The 16,639-nt window shown below is 39.1% G+C and overlaps 1 protein-coding gene across 5 annotated transcripts in view; it reads right to left on the reverse strand.

The window, feature by feature from the left end:
• Positions 1 to 16,639, reverse strand: part of BTBD7 (BTB domain containing 7) — an 88,147-nt gene extending 71,508 nt beyond the window's left edge. For 2 of the 5 annotated variants that reach the window (XM_045448301.1, XM_045448302.1), the window contains exon 1: positions 16,361 to 16,639. The gene's annotated coding sequence lies outside the window, so the exon portion shown is untranslated. The remainder of the gene's footprint in view (positions 1 to 16,360) is intronic. The other 3 variants (XM_045448299.1, XM_045448298.1, XM_045448300.1) reach the window with 3 other exon arrangements.

The raw sequence follows: 16,639 nt of genomic DNA on the forward strand, positions 1-16,639 counted from the left end.
ATAATACCCTCTGGGTTCACTGTGCCAAGAAAATTATACCTTAGAGGAAGAAGATATGTCTTCCATGTGGTAATCATTATTGGAATGTCTTGTCAGCAGAAATATTTTGCCAGCATCTTCCACTCCACAAGTGAATAGATGTATGATATTTTCTAGAATCATTAACAGAATATACCAATAAATTTCCTTCACGTTTTTTCCATCTTAAGTTTTCCCTTACTTTCTTTCTAACGAGCTATCTTAAACCAATTCATTCCTTTATATGGACACTGGGTACTGATTGAGATAGACAGGTCTTCATTTGACTCCTGAGTCATCTCATTAAAAAGCACTGCCTGCCCCTACCTCAGGCCTGTTATTACCTTTGCCTGGGACGCTTTTCCACAAAGTCCTCACATGGATCACTCTCTCGTTTTAGTCAGATCTTTGCTCAAGTGCCATGCCCTCAAAGAGGCTTTCCCTAATTATCCTCTAGAAAACAACATGCCATCTTATCCCATCATTCTCTATCCCCTTTCTTCAGTTTATTTTTCTCTACAGCACTTTTCAGCACTTGAAATTATATACTTGTTTCTTGTTAACAGTCTCACACTACAATGTAAGCTTCATGAGAGCCAGAACTTCATGTATTCAACATTAAATCCTTAGCAAATATAACAGTGCCTGGCAAATATGAGGTACTGAGTTGAAAACTGCTGAATGAAAGTAATTTTTTAAAAATAAACATTACAAAAGGAAAGACCTGTTTATAATTATTCTTTAAGCTTTTCAATCCAAAAATTGTTTCTGAAGATCCACTGGATATAGTCGAAGCCTTTAGAAGACTGTGATTTAAAAACTGCACTAGTATTTGGGAAGGGGAGAAAAAAAAAACTTCCTAGAAAAAAGACCCCTGAATCCCAGGGTACATACAGCCTTAAATAGGGCACCCTGTTGGGATGTTGCAAAATGCACAATGAAATAATTAGCTAAAAAACCAATACTGGTTCCTCAAGAAATTAAACACGGAATTACCATATGATCCAGCAATTATACTTCTGGGTATTGAAAAAATGAGAACAAAATGAAAACAGCCATTCGAGCAGCTATTTGTCCACCCATGTTCATAGCAACATTATTCACGATAGCCAAACGGTGGAAGCAAATTAAGTATCCATTGGCAGACGAATGAACAAAATGGTATATAACATATAATGGAGTATTATTCAGCCTTTAAAAGAGAGGAAATTCCGACAACATGCTACATCATGGGTAAACCTTGAGGACATTATGTTAAGTGATATTTCAGTCAATGGAGGACAAATATTATATGATCCTATTTTACATGAGGTACTCAGGGTAGTCAAAATCATAGAGACAGAAGGTAGAATGGTGGTTACCGGGGGCTGGGAAGTTAGCGTTTAATGGCTATAGAGTTTCAGTGGGAAAGAAAAAAGTTCCAAAGACGGATGGTGGTGATGGTTGAATAAAATGTGAATGTACTTAAAGCCACAGACTGTACACTTAAAGCTGGTTAAAATGATAAATGCTATGTTATATATATTTTTAACCATAATTTAAAAAGTAAATGGAAAAAATCTCCATTAAAACAGAAAAACAATGTCTTTCCCTTTTCAATATTCTTTTTGTGAATACAGTGAGAGTATCTTATAAGAGGGACTCAGAGTTTACAAAGTGCTTTTCACACAGTAATTCATTTTATTCTCACATCAAGTCTTCCATGTAGACAAGCTTCATTCTCTAATCCCTGAATAAGGCAAGGAATGCAAAAAGTGACTGATCCAAAGTAAATATATTGTAAAATGGCAAAGCTAAAACTAGATCCCAGGCATTCTGATCTCTAATCTAGGGTTTTGTCTCCTGAACAAGAAAGCACCTCAAGTCTTCAGTCCTATACCAATCTTTCTGAACAGAAGAGCAAAGTCTTCTTTATGCTTCTCTATGTCTACTGACTGCTGTTCTTGTTATTCAAGTCTCAAATTGCTAGTTTCTACTTAATCACTCAATTACGGTTAAGGGATAAATCTTAATCTCTAGTGTTGTACCTTGTTGGTAAACAAAAAAAAAGTTTCCAGATTGTAGGCTATACTCTATAAATATCAACCCTCCCTAGTGACTACACTTCTCTATTTTCATTCCTTCCTATTACTTTTTTCATCCTTTGCAGAAGGTACCTTTGCAATTTCTGTAATGAGAAAAAATGTACAAAAATAGAGAAAATAGTAAAACAATCTCTGCCCATCAATAATTATCAATCTGTGAACAGTCTTGTATCATTATATCCCAATCCATTCTCTACCCAACCCCTCTGTATTATTTGAAACAAATTCCAGACAGCATATATTATTTCATCTATAAATATTTCTTTATACATCTCTAAGAGAAGGATGTAAAAGAACAACTACAGTACTATTATTACATCTAAAGCAATGAACAATAATTCCTTAACATGAATTTCCCAGGTAGTGTTCATATTTCCACAACGGCTTTATTTTTTCTTAGTGACTTAGTAACTGTGGATCCAAATAAGGTCTATATACTGTGACTCCATGACCATGTCTCTTAAATATGTTCCTTCCCCCCTCACTCTTTTTCCCCCTTGCAATTTTTTGTTGTTGTTGTTGTTAAAAATATCAGATTATCTGGTAGTTTCCCACAGTATAGATTTTGCCAAATGCATCACCAGGATGTAGTTTAATGTATTTCTCTGGCAAATACAGTATTTACTGTAATTGATAGAACTAGTGATTTGATCAGATTCAGGATCATTTTTGTACTTTTAAAGGTTATTTTGCCAAGACTGCTTCACAGGCGGTGATGTGTAATTCCAACAATAGGTACAAAGGGTCTACTTCTCAGTCTATGATATTAAAAATTATCAATGATCACCAACTAGAATTATTAATTAATTAGGAGTTGCAACATGGTGATGTTCTATCATCTCTTTATTCATTAGCTGGAATACTTCTGCAGGAGAAATTCATTATTCAGTTGTCTGATCTATGGTTTACACAAAAAAGGCAGAAAAAATAAATGATTCCCGGGGCGCCTGGGTGGCGCAGTCGGTTAAGCGTCCGACTTCAGCCAGGTCACGATCTCGCGGTCCGTGAGTTCGAGCCCCGCGTCGGGCTCTGGGCTGGTGGCTCAGAGCCTGGAGCCTGTTTCCGATTCTGTGTCTCCCTCTCTCTCTGCCCCTCCCTGTTCATGCTCTGTCTCTCTCTGTCCCAAAAATAAATAAATGTTGAAAAAAAAAAAATTTAAAAAAAAATAAATGATTCCTTACCTGTATTTACTAATTTTCAAAAACAATGAACTTTCCAGCATTCTCTAAAGATGATCAGCAAGTTTAAAAGATTTTTATGTATTTGTAAATTTAAATATATTTAATGTATTTCAATCCTCTGTAGTTATCCTTACTGATGCTCAAATTGCCCCATATTTAGATAGTGGAAGCTTACTTAAATTGGCTCTTGGGATCTTATAACACAATACTACTTGTCTCTGATAACTTCTTTGTTTTCTGGGATTACATCTTATTCCAGACATATCTTGTATTTTTCTATCCTTAAACCTGGAATCAGTCATTTCTTTAAAGAAGTTCTCATTTCTTTCGGTGGGAAATGGTATTTAGAAACCACAATCTGGGTGCTAGGGGAGCTAAGTGCCTGTTAAGTATACAGATAGGTAATTTTATACACACATATCTATATAAGCACGTACATAGATACAGACACGCATATATCATGAGTTTATACTGATGCTTCCAACTCAAATTCAGATTTATAGGGTTTTTACTTAATCTCATGAATCTTTCATTTTTTTCTCCCTTCTTACGTGCCAAAACCCTATTCCCAATGCTGCCTACATAACTATTCCTTTACTTCATCCTACAGTATACATGAAACAGCTAAGAATTAAAATGTCAGTACTGGGGCATCTGAGTGGCTCAGTTGGTTAAGTGTCTGACTCTTGATACTGGCTCAGGACTCCACACTGAGCACGGGGCCTGCTTGGGATTCTCCTACTACCTTGGTCTCTGACCCTCCTCCGCTCAAGCTCATTCTCTCTCTCAAAATAATAAACATTAAAAATATATATACATCAATACTATCTACCACCAACAATATGATAAATGAAAATCACTTTATGTTTATTTATTACAATTCTTTCTACCCTTAGGATATTACCTAACTCAAGATATCCTACAAATTACTGTGTATGTGAGTCACTTAGAATAGTTTACTGTGTGATTATATCACTAACAGTAAGACACTTTGAAAATTTTATGTTACTTTTGATTTTTAGGCATTGAGTTTTTAATTTAGCTGCTACATAAAATATTTAGATGGGTTTAAAGTCAAAGCCACACAACAAGATATGTTCAAAAACCACTAGTTGCTCTCCCTGTCTACTCTAATTTCATTCCTCCCTGCCCCATAGGTAACTTTATTCTTTTTTTCTACCCCACATGTCAGAGTTCTCGGTCAGACTTGAAAACACTTTAAAACAAGTCCATGGCAACCTCCAAGTTATTCTTGGTGACCTTGACATCCCTCCGGCCATAATCTTGGGACCAAAAGGGCATATAAAAAGTCACCTTTACTAATACTTCTATTTAATACCTCAAATTCCCTCTTTTTTGGTTACTGTGTTCTACCTTCCTACTACAAGCAATAATGAAATTAGCTAGTAAGTTCTTTCTTCTCTCTACTCTGGCATCTAATTTTAAATAATATATTAAAAAAATTTTTTTAACGTTTATTTATTTTTGAGAGACAGAGACAGACAGATCATGAGCAGGGGAGGGGCAGAGAGAGGGAAACACAGAATTGGAAGCAGGCTCCAGGCTCTGAGCTGTCAGCACAGAGCCTGACGCAGGGCTCAAACCCACAAACCGTGAGATCACAACCTGAACCAAAGTCAGAGGCTCAACCGACTGAGCCACCCAGGTGCCCCTAATAATATATTTTTATTTACAGTTAATACCTAAGAGGTACTCAGTGAACTTACTCTACTTTTTATAGATTCTCCCCACATTTTTGATAAACTTTATCTACAGAATTAAACTATTGCGTGTTACATACTATACTGTCTTTTCGATCTTAGTTCCACCATTAAAAAATGTCTTTAATGTCCATTACCAGTTTAAAAGTGTTATTCAGAATACAGGTCCACAATCCCTTATCAGACAGAAACCTCTGGAGCTAGATATGTTCTACAATTCAGCCTTTTTTCTTTCTTTCTTTTTGAAGAAGATAACAGAGTATGTGGATTATTTACTGTATATTATGTAAATACCTCAGTTATATTTAACATAGCATCCCATAATCAAATTAGTATTTTATAGTAAAGTATATTAAATATTTAAACTAAGCTATGTTAGTTTAGATCAGGTTTTGTCATGAAATGAATCCATGTCATATCGCTGTTTGCCATCAAAAGAGTCTCCCTAAGAAATGGTTTTCAGAACTTCTGGAAATTCAAATTATAAATAACAGAGTATCGACCTGTGTAGTTAGTAGCTTAAGATCATATATTAAAAATAGTATTTCCCAGGGCGCTTGGGTGGCTCAGTCAGTTAAGTGTCCAACTCTTGGTTTCAGCTCAGGTCATGATCTCATGGTTCATGAGATCAAGCCCTGTGTTGGGTTCTGCACTGACAACATGGAGCCTGTTTGGGATTCTCTCTCTATCTCTCTCTCTGCCCCTCCTCCCCACTACCCTGTGTGTGTGTGTGTGTGTGCGCATGCATGCTCTCTCTCTCAAAACAAACTTTATTAATTTTTTTCATGTTTATTTATTTTTGAGAGGGGGGAGGGGCAGAGAGAGAGGGAGACAGAGGATCTGAAGCAGGCTCTTGCTGACGTAGAGAGCCGATGCAGGGCTCGAACCCACAATCTGTGAGATCATGACCTGAGCTGAAGTCAGATGCTCAACCAACTGAGCCACCCAGGCACCCCAACAAACTTTAAAATAAGTAAATAAAAACAGTATTTCCCCAATCCAACCAAAAAAGTCAAGTCAGAAAACATCTTTATTTATGTTAAATGGAGGTATCTTTTTTTGTATGGTTGACATACAATGTAATATAAATTTCAGGTGCACAACATAGTGAGTCAACATTTCTACACATTCATTACCCAATGTTCACCATGATAAGTGTAGCTACCATGAAGGTATCTTTTAAAATGCCATTTTTCTATAAAATTCCATTGCATTACCAAAAATAGAGATTACTTGTTAGAGTTTTGCTTAGGAGAATCTTATTAAGCCCATGTGGGTTTTTTCCAATATAACCTATTGTAATTCAAAGCAGCTGTCAGTCCCCTGCTGATACTTTTATTTCCTATTAAAAATGCATTCTTAAAAGAATATAAAAGTACATCACATTCCACTAATCTATACAACATCCTTTTAAGTGTAACCATTAGAATTTTTAAAATTAGAAATTGAGGGAAAGAATGCAGAGAGATGAGCCTGGCTCTTACAACTCTGGCTCTACCACAGAGAGTCACAGCTTAATTTTAGGATGGGAGGTATCTGAGTTTTTGATAATAAAATTAAAATTATATAAATTTTTTTTAAGTTTATTGGTGGGGGGGGGGAGAGAGAGAGAGAGAGAACACAAGTGGGGAAGGGACAGAGAGAAGGAGAGACAGAATCCCAGGGCAGAGCCTGATGTGGGGCTCAAACTCACAAACTGTGAGATCATGATCTGAGCAGAGATCAAGAGTCAGCCACTTAACCAACTCTGCCACCTAGGCACCCCAAATTTATTATATTCTTAGTGTTCTCTTAACATTTCTAGTTATGAAAAATACTTCTTAAATAAAACGACCACTTTATAAATGTACATCTTGGGGAGCCTGGGTGGCTCAGTTGGTTGAGCGTCTGACTTCGGCCTAGGTCGTGATCTCTCTGTTCCCGAGTTCAAGCTCTGTGTTGGGCTCTGGGCTGACAGCTCAGAGCTTGGAGCCTGCTTCAGATTCTGTGTCTTCTTCACTATCTCTTGGCCCCTCCCCCACTCACACTCTGTCTTTCTCACCCTCTCTCTCTCAGAAATAAACATTTTAAAAAATGTATATTTCACATGGTCTGAAATTTATCTTTTAGCTATTTAAATGATTTTAAAAGGATAATCTCTAAGGAGTCATGAACAACCTAGGAACAGTCACTACGGATATTTTGTAGATCACCATTCTAAATAAGTTAAGAAAATCAAAACCAATAAAAGAATAATTAAAAGAGATATTCAATTATTAGAGACAATTTTTAAGTATAGTTATAGTAGTCTCCCTTATCCATGGGTTCACTTTCTGTAGCGTATTGTCAGTCAGAAGGTCAACAGCAGCCTAATGCTGTGTTACAGCGCCTGTGGTCACTGACTTCACTTCACCTCATCACATAGGCAGTATAACAGTAAGTACTTTACCGCACAGTAAGATATTTTGAGAGAGGGAGAGACCACATTCACATAACTTTCAGTACAGGATATTGTTACAATTCTTCTATTTTGTTATTATTGTTGTTAATCTCTTAGTGCACCTAATCTATAAATTAAACTTCATCCCAGGTATGTACATATAGGAAAGATCTTAGTATATATAGGGTTCAGTACTATCTGCACTTTCAGGAATCCACTAAGAGTCTGGGAACATATCCCCCATGGATAAGGGAGGAGGGCTACTGTGACTACAATTTACTATGTTGAACTATCATTTATTTGACTCAAGCCAACAAATGGTGAAGTATACCAAATCAGGAATTTTAACTCTCCTTTTCCACCCTTCCTCTTCTGTCAGACTTTATTGTTGAAGCATGTGACAGAACTATGACTCTGTAATTAAGGTTATAATGAAATTTCTCTGTCATAAGACATTACTAAAATTTGCTATAACTCATCTAGTTCTGCCACAAAGCTTTTTTTTTTTTTCTTCTTACCAGAAAAGTTCTGTGTATACTCAAGCAAGCAAGAAATATTTTGGGAAAGTCTGAAGGCAAGAATAATTAGGTCTTCTTATGAGGTATATTATGGAATTTTTCTCTAAAGAACAATTCACAAATAAATCCCAGAAAAAACAGACCTGAATATAATTTCAAAATATAGGGAACAAATACACATATTATGCTTGAAGTTAGTTCTGGCATTCAAGTCTCCTCCTAAAGAAGGAAGGAAGGAAGGAAGGAAGGAAGGAAGGAAGGAAGGAAGGAAGGAAGGAAGTTGCAGGGTAAAAACACAATTCATTATTGCTCCTTCCAGGACTCCTACTTTAAGTTAGATTTTTCATAAAATTCAAGGCACTGTGGCCAGAGAGGCTGTCAAATTTTTTATTTAAGTGAACATTTTTAGAAAATAATTAAAGGCAAGCAAAGAACATTTTGCATGTCTAGTCTAATTGATTTCTCCATTTCACTTTAAAGATAATAACATACCTCATGTTTATTTAAAAATTGTTTACAAAACCCTTTTTCATCCTGACAATGCATTGCCGAATATCTATAATGTAGCAGACACTGTGCTGCATCCTGTAAGCCAAGGCTCAAAGTACACAGAGTTACATGAAGGAGTCAGACATACAAGCAAATGACTATAGTACAGTTGCAACAGGGCTGGAAGAGTGGGCCAAAGTACTCAGGGAATGAGTGTATGACTACTGGTCAAGGTCATATTTGAACTGGGTCTTGAAGAATAAACACAACTATATCAATCAAGAGATTTTTGATGGCAAATAACTCCAAAGAAATGGCTTCAACAATAAGGAATTAATCTGTTAGGTGGAGAAGTCCCATGGCAGGGAAAGACCCAGACCCCCAGTACAGTATGTGTCTAAAATTATGTTATCTTGGACCTACATTCATTCTCTCTGCTCTATCATCTTCCAGGCACGCTTCATCATCCCTTGGGGTTGTAAGACAGCTGCCAGTGGCAACTGGAGTCGCATGTTCTCTTGTTCATACACAACAGGAGAAAAAGTCCTGTCCCCCAGAAAAAGAATGTCTCCTTCCTCTCAATCAACAGTTTACAGGGAAATGACCTGGCTTGGAGTAATCAAAATCTACCCCTGCAGTGGATGATGAATCACCTTCTCAGAGTTTCCTGGATGACAAAGAAAAAGAACTCCAAGCACCGGGATAAACACATGAGATACAGAAGCACAGGAACAAGAAACAGTTTGGTAAGGCTGGAGTGATGGGAAACGGAAGGTTGGACACAGTCCACAAACTCTGTGAGTTTGGACTTTATCCTATAAGCAATGGGAGGTTAACACAGGTTTTTTAAGTAGGGAAGTAACATGCCCCAATTGGGTTTTTTAGAAACATAAGTGTGGTAGCAATATAGAGAACAGAGAATTAGGGGGACAGTGGGAAAACAAATGGCAGAGACTCGGTTGGTAGATGTTCAATAAATACTTCAGACTAGTAACAGGGAGGGAAACAACTGAAGAGCAAACATAAGGTGGCAAAGCTGCTTTGTAAAACACTGTGACGTACATGTGTGCACGTGTGTGAGTATATACACACACACACAGACTCTTGAGGAAAATGAAGCCTCAGACAGGTTAAAGGGCTTGCTTAAGATCACAAACCTATAAACAGTCAGAATCGGACTGGAGATTTGATTCCTAGTCCAATGTTCTTTTACATAACAACTATATCTAAAAACTCCAACAATGCTCAAAAGACTTTTTTGAATCCTGTGATGTAAAGGATGCTCTATGTTCTGCATTAAAGTGATTCCTATTTATTCCAACCTTAACATAAGGTTCACTACACATATTCAGTATCAATTTACATAACTTAGTACATTATATATTTTTGAAATTTCTATATTAAGAAATATTTTTTCATAAATTTTTTATAAAAAATTATAAAATCTTTTATAAAAAAATTATTTTAATGTTTATTCATTTTTGAAAGACAGAGAAAGAACACAAGCGGGGGAGGGTCAGAGAGAGAGGGAGACACAGAATCCAAAGCAGGCTCCAGGCTCTGAGCTGTCAGCACAGAGTCCAACGTGGGGCTCAAACTCACAAACCGCGAGATCATGACCTGAGCCAAAGTAGGACACTTAACCTAGTCAAAGTCAAAGTAGGACACTAACCCCAAAACTGTCAAATTTTAAAATTTAAATTAATTTTTAAAATTAAAAAATAAAGGATACTAAAAACCACTGAGGCTTGCATTAAAAGAATTTTGAACTTGTTTTGCAAATAAACTAGGTACTGAATATTTGAATTTCATTATAAATCTGGAGTCAACACGCACCTGAAAAGTTTCTTCTAAGTTATGCATCCCTTTGAAACTTTGGATTCTGATAAGCAATTTCCACTATCACCAACTTAAAAAGAAAAATGTTGCCTTTTTTTTTTTTTTTAAAGTGTTCATGTACTTTTGAGAGAAAGAGAGAGAGAGGCAAAGGTGTGAGCAGGGGAGGGGCAGAAAGAGGGAGACACAGAATCCAAAGCAGGCTCCAGGCTCTGAGCTGTCAGCATAGAGCCCGACTCAGGGCTCGAACTCACAGACCATGAGATCATGACCTGAGCTGAAGTCGAACGCTTAACCAACTGAGCCAACCAGGCACCCCTGACCTCACTCTTAAAGACACTTGTTTTAGAAAAAGTCACTTGCCTATTTCTTTTCATAGCAGAGAAGTCTGATTTTGTTTTGTTACCATTGTACCAAGACTGGGTTCAGGGAAGATGGCTTAAAATAAAATAAAATAAAATAAAATAAAATAAAATAAGATAAAATAAAATAAAATAAAAATACTTTGTCATTAAAAATTATAAGCATATAGTTTTTAGCTTATGTGGTTAAATTTTAAGTCTTCTGCTTATATCAATTAATAACTTCAATGAGCACCTATGTCCTGGCACTATGCTCGATGCTGGGAATACAGCTGTGAGCAAAATTATACTATAGTTATATTCAGGAATATATCTGTATGATTATTTGATTAGTGTCACTTTTCCCTACTGAATTAAGCCAAAACATGACTGCAAATGTAGAGAGACAATGCCTAAAACACCAACTGGGCATTAATATGTTACTTTGCCAATGACAGCAGAATTTTCCCTTTCACCAGGCTAGAGATGCTCTCAGCACCTATAACTGAATCTTTTTTTTCATTAAAACATACCTGCCAAAACACTCTAGCAAACCAGGAACATAAGGAAACCATTTCAACATAATAAAGGTCATAATAAAGGAAAACCCACAGCTAACATCATACTCAATGGTCAAACACTGAACATTTTTTCTCTAAGATCAGGACAAGGATGTACATTTTCACCACTTCTATTCAATATACATAGTGCTGGAAGTCCTAGCCAGAACAATTAGGCAAGAAAAAGAAATAATAGGCATTCAAATTGGAAGGAAGAAATAAAATTATCTTTGTCGAAGACACTATCTTATGTGTAGAAAACTAGATTACACACACACACACAAGCCTGTTAGAACTAATGAATGCTTTCAATACAGCTGCAGGATGCAAAGATTAACATACAAAAATGAGCTGTGTTCTAAACATCAATAATGAACAATCCAAAGAGGAAATTAAAATATCAATCCTATTTATGATAGTTTCAAAAAGAATAAAATACTAAGGAATAACCTTAACCAAGGAGATGAAAGACTTTTACACTTAAAAGTTTTACACTTAAAACTACAAAGTGTTGTGGGAAGAAATTAAAGATACATATAAATTGAAAGACATCTGGAGTTTACGGACTGTAAGATTTAATATCAATATGTCAATATTGCTCCAATCTATAGATTCAGTGCAGTCCCTATCAAAAAAATCTCAATGGCATATTTTTTTTTGATTTTGGAGAAATAAAAAAACCCATCCTAGAATTCATATGGAATCTCAAGGGACCACAAACAGCCAAAACAATCTTGAATTAGAACAATGTTGGAGGTCTCACACTTCCTGATTTCAAAATTACTATAAAGCTACGGTAATCAAAACAATGTGGTATTGGCATACAGACAGACTCACAGACCAACAGAATAGAGAGTTCAGAAATAAAGCCAAGCACAGTATAATCAAGTCATTTTCAGTAAGGGTGCCAAAATCATTCAGTGGAAAAAAGACAGTCTTTTCAACAAATGGTGCTGAGAAAAACTGGATACCCACATGCAAAGATCTAAATGTATGACTTTTCCAGGGGGAAAGCTTCATAACTTTGGATCTGACAATGATTTCTTGCATATAAGACCAAAAGCATAAGCAACAAAGAAAAAATATATAAACTGGGCTTCATCAAAATTAAAAACTTTTGTGCGTCGGGGCACCTGGGTGGCTCAGTAGGTTAAGCGTCCAACTTTGGCTCAGGTCATGATCTCACAGTTTGTGGGTTTGAGCCCAGCGTCAGGCTCTGTGCTGACAGCCTGGAGCCTGCTTCAGATTCTGTGTCTCCCTTGCTCTCTGCCCCGCCCCCGCTCATGCTCTCTTGCTCTCTCAAAAACAAATAAAACGTTAAAAAATTTTTTTTAACTTTTGAGCATCAAAGAACACTCAACAGAGTGAAAAGGTAATCCACGGAATAGCAGATGATATTTTCAAATCATATGTCTGATAAGGAATTGGTATCTGGAATATATAAAGAACTCCTACAACTCAACAACAAAAAAGCAAACAACTAGATTAAAAAATGGTAAAAGAATTTACTAGATGTTTCTCCAAAGAAGATATACAAAAGACTGAGAAGCACAAAAAGAAATCATTATTAGAGAAATAGGAATCAAAACCACAATAGGGGCACCAAACTGGCTCAGTTAGTAGAGCATGTGACTCTGGGTCTCCGAGTTGTGAGTTCAAGCCCCATGATGGGTGTAGAGATTACTTAAAAATAAATAAATAAAAATAATAATAATTAAAAAGCCTAAAATGACAAATCACTTCATACCCATTAGGATGACTAGTATCAAAATAACAGAAAACAACAAGTGTTGGTGAGAATTGGAGAAATTGGAGCCCTTGTGCACTGCTGGTGGGAATGTGAAATTTTCTGGGTTATACCTCAAAGAAATGAAAGCATGGACTCAAACAGATAGTGTACATACAATGAAATAGTATTCAGCCTTAAAAAGGAAGGAAATTCTGAAAAATTCTCCAACATGAGTGAATCTTAAAAACATGCTAAATGAGGGGCGCCTGGGTGGCTCAGTTGGTTAAGCGTCCGACTTCGGCTCAGGTCACGATCTCGCAGTTTGTGGGTTTGAGCCCTGTGTCGGGCTCTGTGCTGACAGCTCAGAGCCTGGAGCCTGTTTCAGATTCTGTGTCTCCCTCTCTCTGACCCTCCCTCATTCATGCTCTGTCTCTCTCTGTCTCAAAAATAAATAAACGTTAAAAAAAAAAAATTTAGGGGCGCCTGGGTGGCGCAGTCGGTTAAGCATCCGACTTCAGCCAGGTCACGATCTCGCGGTCCGTGAGTTCGAGCCCCGCGTCAGGCTCTGGGCTGATGGCTCGGAGCCTGGAGCCTGTTTCCGATTCTGTGTCTCCCTCTCTCTCTGCCCCTCCCCCGTTCATGCTCTGTCTCTCTCTGTCCCAAAAATAAATAAAACGTTGAATAAAAAAAAAAAAAAAATTAAAAAAAAAAAATTTAAAAAAATGTAAATGAAATAAGCCAGTCACAAAAGGACAAATTTTATAGGATTCCACTAAAATGAGGTACATAGAGTAATCAAATTCATAGAGACAAAAAGTAGAATGATGGTTGCCAGGGGGTTGGGAGTAAAGGGAAATGAAATAGGAGTTAGTGTTTAATAGGTAAAAGGTTTCAGTAGGGGATGATGAAAAGGTTCTGGAGATGGATGGTGGTGATGGCTCCACAATAATGTGGATGTACTGAATGCCACAGAACTGTATACTTAAAACCGGTTAAAATGTCAAATTTTATGTTTATGTATATTTTACCACAATAAAAACAAAAACACCTGCCACACATCCTTCCTATTGACTCTATCCTAGTCTGGGGTCTCATCTCTTCATATTTAGGTAACTGCAACAGCTACTGTCATTGCTGGCTCATTCCATTCTGTCCTCATTCAAGCTCAACCTGTAGATCACAGACAGGTCCATCTTGCTGGTTTATCGCATTAACATGGGGCTTCCAACCTTTCAAAGGCTCCCCATATCTTGCCCAAGAGGATAAAAATCCAAATCTCCTCAAACTAGTACTCAAACCCTTCTACAGATATCCTTCCAACTGCGTGATTTTTTTTCCTTTTAGCCTCCCAAATTCAGTTGTCAGCTCATCCTAGTTTCCCTCTATTCCCCTCCCCCAAAGCTAATCTCCACATCATATTCTCGCTTTTCTCTCACAGAGTAACTGCTCCAGTATCTCTGTAAATCTAAACCCTCACAGGCTAGCTCAAGTCCCAAGTGTTCCAGGAAGTTCTTTAGACTCCTAAGTCTCACTGGTCTCCCTCTAACCAGAACACCTACGGCATTCTCTGTATTCATAGAATGTACTAGATTGTCTTCTAGAGTCATAAGGGTACACCTTATCTTTCCTGAGGGCAAAGTTTATATACTACACTTCTTTCTTTTCTACTATAGCAACTAATATAATGCAAAATGCAAAGCAGACTTTCAATAATTACAATTAATTACAGTGTAATTAATTGAACACAAGGTACAACTTTGATATGTGAGTTTCACTGACTAGAATGTGATCAGAATCATTTGAGGTTGCATTTCTGAAGGTTACCCCATGACACACAACAAAGAAGACTCTTGTAATTCAACAAGAAAATAGATGGAAACTAGGCAGTATTAATCTAGCAAATGCAACACCGGTGTTTTAAATCTTAAAATGAGAGTCTGATATAAAGAACTTGTTTAAATGCTGGTGTTGGGGCACAGAACAGTAGTTTGGCTTTGTGGGACAAAATATTGACCTATGGGTTTTACTGACTGCGTGCAAGAATGGACCATGCCTGTAACTGGCTGAAAATATAGTTACAGGCCTATGAAAACTCTAAATGAAATGTCAGTCAGATCAGAGTGGGGCACTCTCTCTCATTTCTGCTTTCAACTTTATTGCACAAGGACCTAGACATGGGCACCAGTATTGGTGGTTAAGAATGCATTTCTCAATGAAGAATAAGAGGCTCAGGAGTGCATCGAAAAGAGCTCTCTAAATGGGGGCGCGGGAAGGCTCAGGTCCCAGTTGTGGCTCAAGCCCTGGCCAGCTGTAAGACCCACGGCAAGTCAGTCATCTCCCTGGGCCTAGATTCTCCGCTTTAAAACAAGTCATACCAGAGCTCTAAAGGTTTTTCTGACTCCAAAAATTCCAGGACAAGTTTAATCACAGATTCCATTAACATGTATAATTCTTGCTATTTCAACTCTTTCTTCCACATTTCCAGAAGAAAGTCAAGTATTTCAGCAACCTGAAAGAAATGGATGCTATTCAGAGACCAAAGATTCTGTCCGTTGGAAAAAACTAAGTAATTCTGTAAAAATGCCTATTTCCTCATTACAGTAAGATGTTTTGGCAGAGGGAACAGTTCTCTGGTAAAGATAACCAAGACTCCTGTGCATTAGGCCTAATCCAGAGTACTCATTATCCGTGCTGGTATGTAAAGAGGTGCTATCATGGTTCAAAGCGGAAGCAACACTCCTCAGAGCTTCTCCAAAAAGACGGCGAGAAAGTTCTCATCCTCGGGGTAAGGCTAGTGAACAGCTATGCAAATGATAAGGCACTGAAAATGCACGCTTTTGGCCATTCAAGTACTCCAAGCACAGACTCCTTTATCAAACAGTCGGTATTGTCTCCCTCCCAACCTGTCAAAACACGATTCCAGTTGGAGCCCGGAACAGTAACTTACCCGGGCAACCTAACTTCTCTCCCCCCTGGGGCAGCCGTCCGCAGGCCTGCTCCTTCCCCAATTCCGGCCGGCCGCTCTCACGCCCACCCCGGGGCGGTCGCAGCCCCGCAGTCGGGTAAACACGCGCCCGAGTATCGGGAGCGGTTTCCCGGCGTCCTGGGAGCGGCGGGTCCCGCCCCTTGGAGCCCGGAGCTGGTCGGGCCGTCGTCGCGGCCACCTCGGGTCGCTCTCTCCGTCCCGAGTGCCACACCTCGCGCCTCTGTCCCCGGGACGACGGCGCACAGCCCAGTCCGCCCCTGGGAGCGCACGGGGACCGGCCAGTCCGCCGCCGCCGCCGCCTCAGCTCCAGACGGATGACTTGCCCTCTCCTCTCCCCGCCGGCGGCGCCTCCCGCGGCGGCCGGGCCCCAGCCCGGCGCCCCCACCTCTTAGACACAGCCCCTTCCTTGCCGGGACGCCCCGCGCTGCGCCGGGCACAGCCTCGGCTCCCAGTCTCAGAGACACCAAGGGACACTCACCCCGGAGGCTCCTCCCGCCGCTGCTGCTGCCGCCGCTGGGACCGCGGCGGTCGCCCCCGCCGCCGCCACCAGCACCGCCGTCCGCACCGGCGCCAGCACCCCCGGCCATTCTCCTCCTGCCGCCGCCGCCGCCCTCTCCGCTCCTGTCAGTGGCTCAGGCTCCGGGGCTGCTCCAGGTTTCCCTCGCCGCCATTTTGACTCCTAGAGGGAGCAGGAGGGGCTCGGCTCGGCGCGGCCCTGGGGCGCCTGCGCGGCGCTGCGGAGCCGGCCCGAGCCCCC

The sequence above is a fragment of the Leopardus geoffroyi genome, chromosome B3, assembly GCF_018350155.1.
Source record: "Leopardus geoffroyi isolate Oge1 chromosome B3, O.geoffroyi_Oge1_pat1.0, whole genome shotgun sequence".
NCBI lineage: Eukaryota > Metazoa > Chordata > Mammalia > Carnivora > Felidae > Leopardus > Leopardus geoffroyi.